The following is a 15,376-nucleotide window of genomic DNA, read 5'->3' on the forward strand; positions in this document are numbered from 1 at the left end:
ACTTTTCACATGACAATTCTTGTTTCATAAATATATTCCAATCTGGTGAGTTTAGTTGTGTTTTCATACTCTCCCTTAACTTTGAACCAGCGATATTTGAGGTTTGACAAAGAAAAGTATACAATATTGATTGATTATTCCTTTTTTATTTATCCAATACAACTCAAATTATACTAGTATACACATACGGTACAAAGCATAATTGAAACAAACTTTCAGAATAACTTGGTTTTTTGAAGAAAAGGAACACCCGAGTTTTAATTAACTAGTGAGCGTTGAGAACTCAGTCTCCGCTTTCTAAGCCGCTCCGTGATGATAAAAGCGAGCTCGAGAGATTGAGAGGCATTGAGCCTTGGATCACAATGAGTGTGGTAGCGAGAGCTCAAATCATCAAATGTCACCGTTCGTGATCCACCTATGCATTCTGTGACGTTTTGGCCCGTCATCTCCAAATGAACGCCTCCAGGGTTACTTCCCTCTTGCTCGTGCACATCAAAGAAAGCTCTCAGTTCCGCCTGAGGTAATAAGATGCATATAAGAACATGATACATATGTTATTTAAGGATATAATATGAGAGTTCCTCTTTTTCTTACTGTCTAGCATGATTTGAAACCAGAATTAGAGTTTTTGAAACCAACTTCGCGACTACTAAGTTAATTGGTTAATCACAACAATTTTCTAAAAGGTACGTAATTAACTAAATCGACATAACTCACAAAAATTATATTGCTCACACCGCTATCATTGGCATAATCGATATATTCAGTGTGAAATTTAAAATTTAAATTGTCAAGAACACGAGTTGTCTACTTTGAAAATACATGAAATAAGACATGTGGAACTGCATCACATTATCATAAAAGATCCATGCATACGGGCAGCTAAGAAAGTAATAATCAAGAGAAACGTGTGCTCACCAACCATGGTAGGTTATCATTAAACAACACAAGTCAAGTCTTTTTTCTTACCAACTTTGTCTACAGTATCTTTCTTCTTAAATTTCAAATATTTCGTCATGACTCATGATTAAAGCTCTCGACCTCCTCTCAACCCACTTGAAAATTAAGGGTCGTGGCTAATAAAGTAACATTTTAACGAGCTTAAATAAGAAGTATCAAAAGGTTGTTGGATTTTAAGGTTACTACTATGATACATGTAAAAGTTCATGTTTGGCATGTTTTTTGGGAAAACAAACATGTATTTTCCGATCCCTCATAATTGAATTCGCATGTGAGAAGGAATTTCATGATGCGAAGTAGTAATGACGATATAATTCATGATAAAGAACTTTTACCCTGATGGCGTCGAAAGGGCGAGTTTTTAAGCCACAAGGAGCTTTGATAGTGTTTCCATGCATAGGATCAGATACCCAAGTGACGATTTGCCCAGCCCTGCGAACTGCCCTGATCAAATTAGGAAGTTTCACTCTCATGTTCTCGGCTCCCATTCTCGTGATGATTGTAATTCTTCCAGGCTTGTTAAGCGGATTCAAAATCTCAATGAGCTTGACAAGTTCATTAGGATCCATTTTATCACTAACCTGAGAAAATAGAAGACACCATTTGTAGCAAAATCATATAATCACGCGATTTTTTTAAAATTATTCTCGATCCAAATTTTGAATGAGACATCTTTATAAGCTATCACCTTGACACCGAGGGGATTTGCAATTCCTCTAAGGAACTTGAGGTGAGCTCCATCCAATTGTCTCGTTCTTTCCCCGACCCAAAGGAAATGAGCAGAACAATCATAGTAAAGACCTGACGTAGAATCAAGCCGTGTAAGTGATTGCTCATATGGCAAAAGCAAACACTCGGTTGGCTAGTTCACGATACCTGTGTTGTAACAACAAGATTGATCCTACAATTATAAGTCCAACAGTTGATAACTTGGTACATCAGCCTGATGCCCGTAGTGGCGTAGCCAAAAAATTAACAAAAGAAGTGTGAAACTAAAAGTTAAAAATTTAAACAAGGGACGATTTCTCCTCTGTATAGGAAAAAGGCCCAAGTTCCATATATTAACGAATGAAAGGGCTAAAAAATGATTTTGTCTAAGAAAGAGTTCTATATCAATTATCCCCTATTCATATAGAGACCTAAATGAGAAGAGGTAGTTAAATTAAATCGAGGTGGCATTGAACATACCGATCACCCTGCTCGCTGTGCTCTGTAAAATCCAAGTTCCATTGAGTAACCCTCTGCATTGCAGCGTATCCTCCAGTTGCAAAAGCCCTCAACAGATTGAGAGTAGCAGCAGATTGACAGTAGGCCCTAATCATCCTTTGTGGGTCAGGTATTCTCGATTTTGCATCAAAAGCGTCTCCATTCACGTTGTCTCCTCTGTAACTTGGCAACTTTACACCATTCTTCTCCTCAAAAGGATCTGATCTAGGCTTCGCAAACTGGCCCGCCATTCTTCCCACCTATTCTTCGTTACCAACAAACATTAGGATCACATCACACAGCGATGGCGGAAACCAAATTGAATCAGAAAAGGCGTGTTAAATTAGGCAATTAATGCTGATCAACACTCATAAAGTCAAACTTTTAGGTTGTGCTTGGACTGGTGGAGTTGAGAGAAGGTATTTCAAATCCATTGATCTCACTTCCTTGACTTGCTTGGATGGATAAAAATCAAGTTGATTTCAAATTCACTCAATATCAAGTTAGGTAATTTCAATACCAATTCCTTCCAAATTAAATGCATCAATCTAAGCGCAATCTTAGGAGATAGAATTGCTAATATGGTAGGCGTAGTAGCTGTGATATGTTGCATTTTATTATTGAGTACTGAATACTCGAATCACGTGCATATAATAGAAATAAAACAATGCTAAACTAGCTGGGACATTTAGGAAAAATGGTTTCTAGCAACTCGAAAGTATTATCCGTTTGGCAGTTTAAAAAACACAAGAATAAACTATTTTTCCACGAAAGAGACATCAGAGGGTAACAACAAATTTAATCATATTTTCAGAAATATGGAGAAATCTCAAATGAAGTATATTATGCTATAACCGCAATGCGGAATGAGAGAGAATTCTAAATCCTCGAACAGTGAGCCTATTTATACACGAACAAAGCAGGTAGAAAACGTGTGAGTGTGTGAGTGTTTATAAAAGTGTGTTTACAAAATACACTTCTAATACTCCCCCTCAAGATGGAGAATGTATATTTTGAATACCCATCTTGACTATCAAGTCCCGAAATCTTCCTGGAAGCAGAGATTTTGTGAAGATATCAGCTAACTGCAAATGAGATGCAATGTAGAACACCTTGATGATCCCAGCTTGTATTTTTTCCCGCACAACATGGCAATCGATTTCGATATGCTTTGTTCGTTCATGAAATACTGGATTGGAGGCAATATGTATATCTGACTGACTGTCACTGAATAAAGCTACTGGACCAGCGACGTTGGCACGCAAATCTTTCAATAAGCATAACATCCATACCACTTCACAAGTACCATTGGCCATTGCTCTATACTCAGCTTCAGCCGAGGATTTTGACACAATGTGTTGCTTCTTTGATTTCCAAGATACAATAGAATCTCCAAGAAGTACACAAAAACCAGAAGTCGATCTTCGAGTATCTGGACAAGCTGCCCAATCAGAATCTGTGAAGAGGTTGAGCTTGAGAGTGGATGATGAACTGTAAAATAGTCCCTGGCCAGCAGTTCCCTTGATGTATTTAAGCACCGAGTATACTGCGTTAAGATGCTTATCTCGTGGGGCAGATACAAATTGACTAAGTCTGTTAATGCAGTAAGCCAAGTCGGGCCGAGTGACTGTGAGGTACAAGAGTTTCCCTACTAACTTACGATATAGGGAAGAATCAGGAAGTAACTCACCATCATCATGTGAAAGTTTGACGTTAATATCCATGGGTGTTGTTCGTGGTTTACAACCGAGAAAACCAGTGTCAGTGAGCAATTGTAAAGCATAATGACGCTGGCAGATATAAATTCCACGCGTTGATCGTGCAACTTCAAGTCCAAGGAAGTATTTTAAGTCACCCAAGTCCTTTAACCTAAACTGATCATTGAGAAATATCTTCAAGGCCTTAGCTTCTGCCTCATTATTCGTGGCTAAAACCATCGTCCACATAGACCAACAGTGTTATGAAGGCATTGTTTTGAGTTCGGGTGAACAAAGAATGATCAGCATGTGACTGGACAAAGCCAATACGAAGCAAAGTGGAAGAAAACTTTGTATACCACTGTCGGGATGCTTGCTTAAGCCCGTATAAAGACTTGTGTAGCTTGCATACAGGATGATAAGGTGTCTCCTCCTTGATCTGATAACCAGGAGGTAGGGACATGTATACCTCTTCAGAAAGATCACCGTGCAAGAAAGCATTGTTAACATCAAGCTGCATCAAATGCCATCCAAGCACAGCAGCTAAAGCTAACAGAGTTCGAACTGTAACAAGCTTAGCAACTGGGGAGAAGGTGTCAAAATAATCAATCCCTTCTTGTTGAGTATATCCTTTTGCCACTAAACGAGCCTTATATCGTTCAAGAGTGCCATCGGCCAAGAATTTTGCCTTGTATACCCATTTACACCCCACAACACTCTTCCCGGGTGGCAAGGATACAACAGTCCAAGTCCCATTGCATTCCAAGGCTTTCAATTCATCCAACATGGCTTGACGCCACTCCGGAGAAACAACAGCTTGGGAAAAAGTTTGAGGTTCAACAACAGTAGATATAGCATTAATCAAGACTTTATATGATGGAGATAACTTGCCATCATCTAGCACATTAGTTAATGGATGACTGGTAGAAGAAGAAAATGTTGAATTGGTGGTAAAGCAATGGTATTCTCGTAGATGAGATGGTTGAACATGAAGTCTACCAGAACGAGTATGTGGAGGATGTTCATCAGTGTTAGGCGTGGAGATTGCTTCGGGTTGAGTCGGCAAAACACTATCACAGAAAGGATCCACTTGGGGTGTATGTTGACTCTCAAAGGGGAACACATTCTCATGAAAAACAACATCACGAGATATGTAAACCTCATTTGTTTCGAGATTAAGGAGTTTATATGCCTTGTAACCAGGTGGATATCCAAGAAAGACAGATTTGATGGCTCGAGGGGAAAACTTTGTGCGTTGGCTTGGTAACGTGGAACCATAACATAAACATCCAAAGGACTTGAGATGAGAATAGTTTGGAGGCTTATGGTGTAACAATTCAAATGGGGATTTGTTATGTAAACGTGGAGAGGGTGTTCTATTTATTAGATAAATTGCAGTAATGATGCAATCAGACCAATAAGGCAAGGGAGTGTGTGATTGAAAAAATAAGGCGCGTGCAACATTCAAAAGATGTTGATGTTTGCGTTCCACGACAGAATTTTGCTGTGGACGCTCAACACAAGACTTGTAAGGGATTATACCTTTTGATCTAAAGAGTTCAGCGAAGTTTAATTCATGTGCATTATCAGACCTGACTGCCTTAATCTTGGCCCCAAATTGAGTTGAGATCAGCTGACAGAAATCAGGAAAGATGGTTAACACATCAGATTTCCTTCTTAGTAAATGAACCCAAGTGAAACGTGAGTGATCATCGACAATCGTGAGGAAATATTTATATCCCTCGACACTTATTTGGTGGAAAGGACCCCAAACATCAATGTGGAGAAGATCAAATGAAACAGCACATGTGGAGTTATTGGAAAGAAATGATAATCTCTTTTGTTTGGACATATGACAAATAGAACAGTCAAATGATTCATCACGTTTTATTGATTCAATACCCAAAGTTTTACCTATTACAGAGAGTCTAGTATGAGAAGGGTTGCCCATACGAAAATGCCACAGTTTGCTTTGAGTAGATGAGACATTACATATGGTTGGAGACAAACTTGAGGGATCTAGAATGTATAGGTTGCCAACTCGTTTACCCGTCCCAATCATCCTGCCCTCGGTGAGAACCTGAATATGACAAGAATCAGAGGAGAATGACACTGAACAATGCATGTCTCTAGTTAATGCACTGATGGATATGAGGTTGAAATGAAAGGCAGGAACACATAATACATTTTCAAGTAAGAAGTTAGAGGATAGAGAAACTGATTCTATATGTGTTGCCGTTGTATTGGATTTGTCTGGGAGTGTGACAGTGGTAGAGACAGGTGTAGACACATGATACAAGGATGGTGAACAACAGATGTGGTGAGTAGCACCTGTATCCAATACCCAATGCTTATGTATGTTGGAAAGGACACTAAGACAAGAAGGAAATGTACCACTGAAACAAGAGACGGAGGCCTCACAAGTCTCATGCTGTTGTGAATCCAAAGAAGTACCATGACCAAGTTGGAGTTGAGAGCTCAAGAATGCAATGAGTTGTTTGCACTGGTCTGGACTGAGAGCATCTCGAGCTTGACTTGTAATCTTTTCAGGAGCTTGTGGACTGTTAGAAGTACTTCGAATTTGATTAACATAAATCCTGTTATCAGATTGCTTGGTCTTGTATTTCGGGTGTCCCGGTGGAAAACCGTGAATCTTGTAGCACTTATCCACAGTGTGTCCTGGGATATTACAGTGGGAACAAACAGGTCGATTATCAACTTTATTTCCTTTACCATCTCGACTGCCAAATGACCCTTTGACAGCAGCAATGTGCGGTGAATAAAAGGACGGGGAAGACTTATTCATAGATGAATTCGGCACATCATTGTGAATTGATCGTTGTCTTTCTTCCTGCATAATCAGTGAGAAGATCTTCGATATGGTAGTCAATGGATCCATCATGAGAATCTGAGCTCGATTCTGAGCATAAGACTCATTTAATCCCATGAGGAACTGTATGCTGCATTCCTGATTGTGATAGTTAACCCAATCCTTCATCGCACCACATTTACACACCGAAACTGGTTGAAACTCTTTCAATTCATCCCAAAGTGTTCTCATTCGCGTGTAATATGTGCCAACCTCCATAGAACCTTGCTGTAATCCACTTAACAGCTTCTTAATTTGGAAGATACGAGGAGCATTGCTCTGTTGAAAACGATCGCGTAGATCTCCCCAAATTTCATGTGCTGTTGAAAAATACAGCAAGCTATCGGCGATTTCACGATTAACTGAATTCAGTATCCATGATGTCACCATACTATTGCACCGTAACCACGATCCATATAATAGGTCATCAATTAGGGGTCGTGCAAAGCTACCGTCAACAAATCCAAGCTTATTCTTGGCTGTTAAAGCCATTGACATAGCACGATTCCAAGTATTGTAGTTCGTACCTGTGAGACTATGCGACACTAAATTCAAGCCTGGGTGATCAGCATTGTGCAAGTAGAAGGGGCTGCTGGAATCTTCCAGAGATACTCGAGCAGCTGCCTGAGTGTTTGAAGCTTGATTACCTTTGGCCATGGAAGCCAGTTTACAGAGATTTGAGCAGATTCGATAGCTCTGATACCATTTCAGAAATATGGAGAAATCTCAAATGAAGTATATTATGCTATAACCGCAATGCGGAATGAGAGAGAATTCTAAATCCTCGATACAACAGTGAGCCTATTTATACACGAACAAAGCAGGTAGAAAACGTGTGAGTGTGTGTGTTTATAAAAGTGTGTTTACAAAATACACTTCTAATACATATCAACCTAAAGCGTGAAAATTAGCAAAAACCCACTATCCAAATCGATATTGTAAATGTTAAAATAACCACAAGAGACAACATGAATCCAATACTCAGTTCTTTTCATCAAATCATAGTAAAGACGGAAACAGGTAAAAAGAAAAGCAAAAAAATAAAAATTTGAACCTTGATGACATTCAGTTGGCCGCCAAACATCAAAACAGCGCCCATTTGCAGAAGGATTCTGAAAGTGTCCCTGATGTTATTGGCATTGAACTCCTTGAAACTCTCGGCGCAGTCTCCCCCCTGCAAGAGAAAAGCATTTCCCATAGCCGCCTCACCGAGGCGTTCCTCAAGATTGCGTGCCTCACCCGCGAACACAATCGGAGGGAAGGCGTCGAGGGTCTTGAGAACCGATTCCAGTTCCTCTTCATTCGGGTACTCGGGTAGCTGCAATGCCTTTTTCGATTTCCAACTGTCCAATGCCCATTTGTTGGAATGCGCCTTCGTTTCAACAGCAGCTGTGGGGGCGGAGGCGCCGGACACGGAAGCAGCAGCCGGGGAGACAGGGGCGGTCCTGGAATTGGAAGAATCGGCTGCATGGACGGCCGAGATGGGCTTCAGGGAGGTGGATCTGATGGTAAGAGAGGAGTGATTGGTGTAGAAAAGGGGTTGATACTGCGTAAGAAGAGAAGATTTGTCGGAAAGGAGAGAGGTTTGAGCGGTGAGTGCCATGGGTGGTGAGAAGGTATGCCGGAGATTTAAAGAATTAGGTGGCTGTGCCTGAACTGAAGAGTAAATGTACGGGGATTTTATACAAATGGATCGGGGTTGGTGTGCCATGGCCCACATGCTCCATTTCATTCCAGAGTTTCATTATTTTTATAAGAAAATTACTAGGAATATTTATTTATGAGATATTTTAAACTTACTGAAAGTAATATTTTTTAGCATAAAAATTAATATTTTTTTATGGATGATCCAAATAAAAGATTCGTTTCACAAAATACAATCCATGAGACCGTCTCATACAAATTTTGACATATTTTTAATTATATGGGGAAAAAAACAGAAAAATTATGATTGATATAATAACAAAGGAATTTAGTTAAGTATTCATCATAAATATTATTATTCAAATTATATAATTTGATCTGAATTCAATTTGAAATTCATTTAAAGTTTATTTGTTCAAGTGAATTATCTCAAATCTAACAATCGAAGCACAATTTTAGAACATTCAAAATCCTATGTCCTTTTTTATTAAATTTAAAAAATAATAATTTTGTAAATCAAAATAGATCCATGTTGTATTAATTATAGAAGATTAAAACCATGCAACATGTAGCTAAGAGCCCTTCGCAACCTCTCCTTAGCCACCATAACTAAAAGTGCATATAGCCAAACTCAAGATTACATGCCATCGTCAGAAGTCAGTTTGAGATGATGGAAGTGGTGAAAAGCATGCCCAAATCCTCGTACGAGCTTTCTTTGACGGACCTCGTGGAGTATCCCAGATCGGAAACGCAAGTTCCACGACTGTGGGGACCGGAGATAACGATCGGGATTTGCTGTCCTCTACAATCCAAATTGATTTTCAAGAATCATATTTGTGTATGGAGCTTGAAAAACAAAATTCAAATACGAAGGAAGATGGAAGAGACAGTGATAATAAAAAAAATTACAGAGAAAAAATTAAAACAGTTTGATTGAATAAAAATGGGAGGGTGTGACACCTATTTATTTCTTTATGAATTAGAATAAATCATTTTTACAGAGCAAAAGCAAATTAAAAATAATTGTTCTCTGAGCTAACTTTTTTGGAAGTCTCTTTTGCATGGGATCACGGAACAAGATATGATCGATGGAATGTTATTATAAGAAGTCGTCAGCTGCAAGTTATACATTACAAGACAAACATTAGGTTGTGGTTGTGGTTATACTATGAATATTGATTCTAAATTTGCAAATGAATGTAGACACATAGTTTTTCACAAATTATTCAATAATAAATATTATTTAACAGCTTATCTATCATTTTAAACAATCATGGTTTAGTTTCTTCGATCTTTTTCTTGTATGATTTTCGAATCTTTCAGTATCTTTTTCATCTTTTTATTTTATTTTTCCTGCTTCTTTCTTCGAATAAATTCAGGAATCGTATCATCATATCTCATTTTAATTTTTTTTCGTCGGATTTGATTTTAAGTAATCTATTTGATGCTTGCGTGTTTTTTCCTATGGTCTTCTTATTTTGTTTATTTGAGTCGTTCACGTTTCTGGTCTAACTCCATTTTATTTTTAATATTTTTTAAAGTCTCACTCGGTTCCTCTACATATTATATTTATTTTGCATTAGGAACATAATTAAGTGTATGAATTAATTGTTAATGAGAAAGAATGTACGCCTAAATTTTGAAGTATTATGAATAAAAAAAACTGGAAAAAATGGAGTGATTCAAATACATGTGATATATATATTAATTTTAAAATTATTGATATAATTACTTGATATAAAAATTAGGAGAAATACATGAAAATGCAAGAGCAGATAATATAGTAGAAAAAAACTCTCTCGAGATAAGAGTTGCATATAGATATTTTATTATAGAGACAAAAAAATTCAAAATAATTCATCTTCAGAAAAATCCAAAATATAATTGTATTTACTTCCTTTTAAAAAATTAATCATAAACTTTGTGATTTTTAGGTATAAATATTAATATTTCAAAAGTTACTCAATGTTATTTTTATATATAAAAACAATTTTAAAGTAATGAATAATGTCAAATATTACAAAAACAATTAAGAATTGATAGAGAAAAATGACGAGAGATTTCAAAATTTTGAATTATAATTTAGAATGTATGATTCAAGATTTGAAAAGATAAAAAATAAAATTAAATAATTTATTTTGTTTACTAAAATATTTTGTCAATGAAAATTTTCTTGAATAATTTCTATCACTTAATATATTTAAGAAAAATTTCAAATTCAAACTTTATTATTTAGTTAAATTAATGTAATATTAGTTGAGTCGTGATAAAAATAAATCTTGCAGGATAGAAAGTTTATCGCTTTACCAAAAATAATAACTTGTGGTAACAATGCTTAAACGTTAATTCAAATCTTTTAAAACTATACAATAGCTCAACTGTTACGTTTCGATTGTTCTATCCAGCATGGACAATTATTGCACCCTAAAAATTGTACTATTTGCAAAATCGAACTCGTGACATTAGCTCTGATACCAATTGTAGGACAAGATATTTGTCGCTTTACCAAAGCTATAGCTGATGGTAACGGTACAACTCAAATATTTTAAACGTTATAGTAGCTCAATCATCATGGTTCGATCGATGTATCCAACAAGGACAATTATTACACTCCAACAATCTCACTCTCAATAATTACAATCCTTGCAATCTATGAGAACCAATCTCATGACTTTGGCTTTTATATATACCAATCGTAGGATCATGCACTTACTGTTTTACCAAAAGTTATAATTGGTGGTAAAAGTGCAATATTAAATAAAATCTTTTAAAATATTCAAACAACTCAAATGTCACGTTTCGATTGTTATACATAACATTGACAATTATTGCACCTAACAAATCCAATATGAATGTTATTTTACATGAAAAATCATTTCTCTAAATCTAATCTATTCATACTAATCAAATAATTCCATCTAACAAAAAGTAATTTTAATTAATAATAATAATTTAAACACAAATATTAATTGTTGGGGTGATAATCCTTTGCCCTCATCTATGCTCAATTAAGTTGCAATCATAGTAATTATGCACAATGAATTGGTAAACATAACTTAGTTAATTTAGTAAATGAATAATATTAAATAACAATTTCGTTATTTTGAAATATGGAAAATAATTTTTTTATGTATATAAATTTATCATATATAATGAGAAATTAATTAATATATAGAAAAGAGGAAAAATTATTTTTTATGTATATAATTTCATCATATACAATGAGGAATTAATTAATTAATATATATATATTTAATATATATATATATATATATATATATATATAAATATATATGATGACGATTTCGTAGTAGAATAATGCTAATTCAATCAAAATTTGTATTATGTTTGGAACGCAATTGAAATTGAATAACAAATATATAATAATAGGAAATTTTATTTTAAAAACATTATTATGTAAAATATTATCAATCACACACAATAATTATAAGTTAAATCACTAAATTATTGAGCTACTATTTATTTAATTATTACTTAAATAAATTTATTGAAAGTTGTCATCATTTAACATTTATTATCATCTACATAAAAATATCAAGAACTTGATAAATTTTTTTTATATATATTAACTAATAAAATTAATTTAAATACAAAAAAAATTTTAAGTTCTTAAAAAAATTATTTTATAATAATATAATGTATTTGCAATCGTCCAAGAAAGTTAAAAACATATAATAGAGTTGAAGAGTTCACAAAATTTATTAGATATATCTGAAATATTAAACATTTTATTAGAATTTTTCAACTTTTAGTCTTTCTTACCATCTATATAAAAATATCAAAAGTTTCACAAATTTATAGATATTAAATAATAAAAATAACTTAAATTAAATATATAAAAATTATAAAATTCATGAAAAATAATATGATGTGTTTATAATAGTATAACAAAACTGAAAAATAGAGTTGAAGAGCTTACAAAATTTATTAGTTATATTTTAAAAATTAAAACAGCTTACATCCATACATGGCACCATGGTTTCTATCTCGCTCAATGAGAGGTACAAGTAGCAAAATCATAATTAAAAAATAATTCTTTGAAAAAATAATCTGAGGAAATTATTGCAAAACCACAATCATATAATAATTCAATCAATATTTTACGCTTAGAAAGTATTTTTACAAATAATCTTTAACATATTTCAATATCTACATAATGTATTATGCTTCTTAGTTCATATTTAAAATCAACTTATAAAAGTGATGTATTTATATGTAACGTCTACTTGTTTTAAAAGTGCGGAATTATTTTTTTTTTAGTCACATTTTCGAAATAACATTTAAACATTTCGCGTACAGAAAAATATAACATTTAAAATAACCAAACTCATCCAAAATCATACGTAAACTTTAACGAATAAAAATCTTAAAATCATCGACGTATGAAAATGTTTATCTCCTTTCAAATCTCGTAAATCAAAATGCGGAAAACATGTGGTCCTCGGGTCATGTCACTGCACCAGGTCTGCCTACTCAGAGTTCGGCACTTCCAGTCTCCTCATCATCAAGCTCACCTGCATCACACACGCCTAGTGAGTCTAAAGACTCAGCACACCTGTACCATGAATAACAAGTACATATACAGGCACACAGCAGTGAAAAATATCATACTCAACATATCTTTCATGAACTTAAAAAGCTTAATGCCAATATACATTTCATGAACTTTAAAGCTTAATGCCAACATATCTTTCATGAACTTTAAAACATGAACATAACCGTGTCGTATAAAATCATGTCGTGTCAAATCCTGTCATCTCATATCATGTCATCTCATATCATCATATACGTATACGTGTCGTGTAAAATCGTATCGTGTCACCTCATGTCATCATAAACGTATACATTTTCTTTTTAATTGAATTCAGTTCATTAGTTGTGACTTTCGTATCATCATGTCATCATGTCAGTCGATGGATCCATCTACGTGTAACCACGGTACCGGGCGGCGGGGACATCAGCGACACTCTCACCCGTCAACGGAGCCCTGGCCTATCATATCATCATATCATGTCAATGGAAATACGATCGTCGGGCTCCCTCTGTGGCCTTCTCCCGTAAACGGGCTCCCTCTGGGGCCTTTTCCCTCACGATATCTCCAATCATATCATCATGTCATCGTATCATCGTGTTAGTCACAACTAAATCACCTCCTTCAAAACGTGTCATCATATTCATCACTTAATAAAATCATGCATATACGTAATTTTTCCTTTAAACCAAGCATGCACCGTATTTATCGTAATTACATAAAAATCATGAACGTGATGCATAAACATTTAAATCATGATAAAATGTGCTCAGGGCGCTGCCAAGACCAAAATCTCATCTCGGGTGCAAAATGTCCATTTTGCCCCTGGAAACCCAGAAATTATCATTTCACCCCTAAACGTAAAACTCCACGTTTTTGACATTTTCTTAATTCCATTGTCTCTAACATGTCCCAAATAATTATTTAAGACTACGTGAATTTTCTCATATTTTTATTTGACTTAAATCGATGATTTTTAAATAAATCTTTAACTATAACATATTAATGCGTTTTAATCCCGAATTAAACCAAACCTTAGCATAAAATTCCCAAATTAAAAACTTAGACTTCTAATAATTATTTGAGCTTAAATATAATTTTTCATAATTTTATTAAGCTTAAATCTAGGCGTTTCAGTTAATTCTTTAACTAACCTTTCGTGAAATGATTAAATCCCGAATAATTCAAAAACTCATTATTTTGATCCGAAACTTACCAAACTCCTTAAAACATCCCAAAACATATTTATAATCATTCCTAGACGTAAACTTGTGCTCATTTCATAACTTAACTAAATTGTTTTAAAACTTGGACCGGTGTCCCGGTTTTAACCCGAATCGACTCGAAACTTAACCAAAATTTTCCCAACTTTTTACCATACCTTAAAAACATTGTAATAATCCTAAAACATTAACTTCAGGCCCCCAATCCCTTGGCTGAAAATTCCAGAAACTCACCTAAAGTTTGGCCCCTTCCTTATTTGCACTCTAGCACCCTCATCTTCCTAAAAATTCACTTATTTCCCAAACACCTCTCCCACCTCTTAAATGTTTCGGTCCACTCCTATCCTCACATGTCCAGCCATTAAGGGTCACCATTAAGACCTTAATGAACTCCTAAACCAAGACTAAACGAATCCCATAATCACTGCACAAGCCACGAGCAGAAATTTTCGAACCAAACCCACATAAGTTTAGATCTTAACTATTTTTGGTCCTAGCTTCTCCAGCTCTTAACCGACCTTTTTGGCGCACAATTAGGGACCCTATGAACCTTCTAAACTCTGCCAAACCGAAATATACAGCTGCTGCACAAGGCATAATCAGAAATCGATCGGGCCTAGCACCTCACCTCTCGATCGAGCTCTACCTCCAAGGACCGAGCTTCTCCCTCGTCCAAGTGCCTATGATCCACTCCTAACATCATACCATACATGAATCCACCCAATTCGAACCCCTTAGAACTCTAAGAACCCTGTTGTATGCTGCTGAAAATCACAGCACAAGCGCACCTCATCCTTAGTGAGCTAACCTCCCATTGTTTCGTTCCTAGCCCACCACCAGCCGTTCCAGCTCTTGACTCACCTCTCCTAGACCACACTAGGACTCTACTGTACTCAAAGGCACCACAGCTACACCCTCATGCAAGAAGCACAGCTCACCCGAGCCGATCACCTCAAACGCCACTCCCTTGCACTCGATCCAATCGTGCTGTCCTAGTGTTCGACCAGCGGTGCTTAGGGTCCTTCCAGGTCGAGGTTCGGTCCCATCAGAGACAGGTTCAAGGCCTGAAACCAACCCTTCACTGCTTACACTCTTCCCACCGCCGATCTTCCCAACCCCAAGCGAGAAACCCACGCTACAGCCCCTCGAAATTTCCATTCCCAGCAACCACAATCGGTGTTGCTCCTTGTTAGTGTCCCACATCGGTTGGATAAATAACCTGGGA

The 15,376-nt window shown here is 35.8% G+C and overlaps 1 pseudogene; it reads right to left on the bottom strand.

Moving 5' to 3' along the window:
- Window positions 1–174: 174 nt before the first annotated feature.
- LOC140840266 (phospho-2-dehydro-3-deoxyheptonate aldolase 2, chloroplastic-like) lies at window positions 175–8,392 on the bottom strand (annotated as a pseudogene).
- Between the last annotated feature and the right edge of the window lie 6,984 nt (window positions 8,393–15,376).

This window comes from Primulina eburnea, chromosome 1, assembly GCF_022965805.1.
Source record: "Primulina eburnea isolate SZY01 chromosome 1, ASM2296580v1, whole genome shotgun sequence".
Lineage (NCBI taxonomy): Eukaryota > Viridiplantae > Streptophyta > Magnoliopsida > Lamiales > Gesneriaceae > Primulina > Primulina eburnea.